Source organism: Mus caroli, unplaced genomic scaffold (assembly GCF_978045245.1).
Source record: "Mus caroli unplaced genomic scaffold, Mus_caroli_1 scaffold_8, whole genome shotgun sequence".
In the NCBI taxonomy this organism is placed as follows: domain Eukaryota; kingdom Metazoa; phylum Chordata; class Mammalia; order Rodentia; family Muridae; genus Mus; species Mus caroli.
Genome location: NW_028227263.1, coordinates 91513577 through 91517819, shown reverse-complemented (window position 1 = coordinate 91517819; position 4243 = coordinate 91513577). Strand labels below are relative to the sequence as shown.

At 39.7% G+C, this 4243-nt stretch overlaps 1 non-coding gene across 1 annotated transcript; it reads left to right on the top strand.

Annotated features, from left to right (window-relative positions):
* Positions 1 to 3972: 3972 nt before the first annotated feature.
* On the top strand, positions 3973 to 4034 carry LOC115031582 (U7 small nuclear RNA). The gene has a single exon (XR_003837261.1). It is a non-coding gene; the product is annotated as a U7 small nuclear RNA (small nuclear RNA).
* The last annotated feature ends 209 nt before the right edge of the window (positions 4035 to 4243 follow it).

Sequence of the window (4243 nt, the reverse complement as noted above, 5' to 3'; positions counted from 1 at the left end):
CACAAAACAGGCCTCAACAGATATAAAAATATTGAAATTGTCCCATGCATCCTATCAGATCACCATGGACTAAGGCTGATCTTCAATAACAAAATAAATAATAGAAAGCCCACCTTCACGTGGAAACTGAACAACACTCTTCTCAATGATACCTTGGTCAAGGAAGGAATAAGGAAAGAAATTAAGGACTTTTTAGAGTTCAATGAAAATGAAGCCACAACATACCCAAACTTATGGGACGCAATGAAAGCATTTTTAAGAGGAAAACTCATAGCTCTGAGTGCCTCCAAAAGGAAACTAGAGAGAGCACACATTAGCAGCTTGACAACACACCTAAAAGCACTAGAACAAAAGGAAGCAAATTCACCCAAGAGGAGTAGACGGCAGGAAATAATCAAACTCAGGGGTGAAATCAACCAAGTGGAAACAAGAAAAACTATTCAAAGAATCAACCAATCAAGGAGCTGGTTCTTTGAGAAAATCAACAAGATAGATAAACCCTTAGCCAGACTCACTAGAGGGCACAGGGAAAGCATCCTAATTAACAAAATCAGAAATGAAAAAGGAGACATAACAACAGATCCTGAAGACATCCAAAACACCATCAGATCCTTCTACCAAAGGCTATACTCAACAAAACTGGAGAACCTGGATGAAATGGAGAAGTTCCTAGACAGATACCAGGTACCAAAGTTGAATCAAGATCAGGTTAATGATCTAAACAGCCCTATATCCCCCAAAGAAATAGAAGCAGTCATTAATAGTCTCCCAACTAAAAAAAGCCCAGGACCAGATGGGTTTAGTGCAGAGTTCTATCAGACCTTCAAAGAAGATCTAATCCCAGTTCTTCACAAACTATTCCACAAAATAGAAACAGAAGGTACTCTACCCAACTCATTCTATGAAGCCACAATTACTCTGATACCTAAACCACAAAAAGACCCAACAAAGATAGAAAACTTCAGACCAATATCCCTTATGAATATTGATGCAAAAATCCTCAATAAAGTTCTTGCTAACCGAATCCAAGAACACATCAAAACAATCATCCATCCTGACCAAGTAGGTTTCATCCCAGGGATGCAGGGATGGTTCAATATACGGAAATCCATCAACGTAATCCAGTATATAAACAAACTCAAAGATAAAAACCACATGGTCATCTCGTTAGATGCGGAAAAAGCATTTGACAAGATCCAACACCCATTCATGATAAAAGTCTTGGAAAGATCAGGAATTCAAGGCCCATACCTAAACATGATAAAAGCAATCTACAGCAAACCAGTAGCCAACATCAAAGTAAATGGTGAGAAGCTTGAAGCAATCCCTCTAAAATCAGGGACTAGACAAGGCTGTCCACTTTCTCCATACCTATTCAACATTGTACTTGAAGTCCTAGCCAGAGCAATTCGACAACAAAAGGAGATCAAAGGGATACAAATTGGAAAAGAGGAAGTCAAAATATCACTTTTTGCAGATGATATGATAGTATATATAAGTGACCCTAAAAATTCCACCAGAGAACTCCTAAGCCTGATAAACAGCTTCGGTGAAGTAGCTGGATATAAAATTAACTCAAACAAATCAATGGCCTTTCTCTACACAAAGAATAAACAGGCTGAGAAAGAAATTAGGGAAACAACACCCTTCTCAATAGTCACAAATAATATAAAATATCTTGGCGTGACTCTAACTAAGGAAGTGAAAGATCTGTATAATAAAAACTTCAAGTCTCTGAAGAAAGAAATTATAGAAGATCTCAGAAGATGGAAAGATCTCCCATGCTCATGGATTGGCAGGATCAACATTGTAAAAATGGCTATCTTGCCAAAAGCAATCTACAGATTCAATGCAATCCCCATCAAAATTCCAAATCAATTCTTCAACGAATTAGAAAGTGCAATCTGCAAATTCATCTGGAATAACAAAAAACCTAGGATAGCAAAAACTCTTCTCAAGGATAAAAGAACCTCTGGTGGAATCACCATGCCGGACCTAAAGCTCTACTACAGAGCAATTGTGATAAAAACTGCATGGTACTGGTATAGTGACAGACAAATAGACCAATGGAATAGAATTGAAGACCCAGAAATGAACCCACACACCTATGGTCACTTGATCTTCGACAAGGGAGCTAAAAACATCCAGTGGAAGAAAGACAGCATTTTCAACAAATGGTGCTGGCACAACTGGTTGTTAACATGTAGAAGAATGCGAATCGATCCATTCCTATCTCCTTGTACTAAGGTCAAGTCTAAGTGGATCAAGGAACTTCACATAAAACCAGAGACACTGAAACTTATAGAGGAGAAAGTGGGGAAAAGCCTTGAAGATATGGGCACAGGGGAAAAATTCCTGAATAGAACAGTAATGGCTTGTGCTGTAAGATCGAGAATTGACAAGTGGGACCTCATGAAACTACAAAGCTTCTGCAAGGCTAAAGACACCATCAATAAGACAAAAAAACCACCAACAGATTGGGAAAGGATCTTCACCTATCCTAAATCAGATAAGGGACTAATATCCAATATATATAAAGAACTCAAGAAGGTGGACTCCAGAAAGTCAAATAACCCCATTAAAAAATGGGGCTCAGAACTGAACAAAGAATTCTCACCTGAGGAATACCGAATGGCACAGAAGCACCTGAAAAAATGTTCAACATCCTTAATCATCAGGGAAATGCAAATCAAAACAACCCTGAGATTCCACCTCACACCAGTCAGAATGGCTAAGATCAAAAATTCAGGTGACAGCAGATGCTGGCGAGGATGTGGAGAAAGAGGAACACTCCTCCATTGTTGGTGGGATTGCAAGCTTGTACAACCACTCTGGAAATCAGTCTGGCGGTTCCTCAGAAAATTGGACATAGTACTACCGGAGGATCCAGCAATACCTCTCCTGGGCATATATCCAGAAGATGTCCCAACCGGTAAAAAGGACACATGCTCCACTATGTTCATAGCAGCCCTATTTATAATAGCCAGAAGCTGGAAAGAACCCAGATGTCCCTCAACAGAGGAATGGATACAGAAATTATGGTACATTTACACAATGGAGTACTACTCAGCTATTAAAAAGAATGAATTTATGAAATTCCTAGCCAAATGGATGGACCTGGAGGGCATCATCCTGAGTGAAGTAACACAATCACAAAAGAACTCACACAATATGTATTCATTGATAAGTGGATATTAGCCCAAAACTTAGGATACCCAAGATATAAGATACAATTTGCTAAACGCATGAAACTCAAGAAGAATGAAGACCAAAGTGTGGACACTGTGCACCTTCTTAGAATTGGGAACAAAACACCCAGGGAAGGAGCTACAGAGACAAAGTTCGTAGCTGTGATGAAAGGATGGACCATTTAGAGACTGCTGTATCCAGGGATCCGTCCCATAATCAGCTTCTAAACGCTGACACCATTGCATACACTAGCAAGATCTTGCTGAAAGGACCCAAATATAGCTGTCTCTTGTGAGACGATGCCGGGGCCTAGCAAACACAGGAGTGGATGTTCACAGTCAGCTATTGGATGTATCACAGGGCTCCCAATGGAGAAGTTAGAGAAAGTACCCAAGGAGCTAAAGGGATCTGCAACCCTATTGTTGGAACAACATGATGTACTAACCGGAACCCTGGAGCTCTTGTCTCTAGCTGCATATGTATCGAAAGATGGCCTATTCGGCCATCAATGGAAAGAGAGGCCCATTGGACTTGCAAACTTTATATGCCCCAATATAGGGGAATGCCAGGGCCAAAAGAATGGGAATGGGTGGGTAGGGAAGTGGGGGGCGCTATGGGGGACTTTTGGGATAGTATTGGAAATGTAATTGAGGAAATTATGTAATAAAAATATTAAAAAAAAAAAAAAAAAAAAAAAAAAAAAAGGGAACCTTGGGTAAATGACTGAATTGCTTTGTAAATGAAAGACTGGTCTTTGGTATGTAAGAGCTGAGCTATCTAGAGAGCTATTTCAGCTCCTTTAGAATTTTTCTTGCAGGTTTTTTGACTTTGTTTGGAAAATCCAAGAGCTTTCTAGAAAGCTAACACATCTCCTTCAGAAGTTTTGTCTAGTAGGTTTTCAGACTTTGGATGGAAAACCCAAAAGCTATCCAGAGGGCTAATACAACTTTTTTGCAATCTTTCTAACTGGCTTTCGAGCTACCTAGAGAGCGATCTAGCAAGCAGACAACAGAGCTGTCAGCTTGCAGCCCATCATTGACTTTGAGTTGTTTCT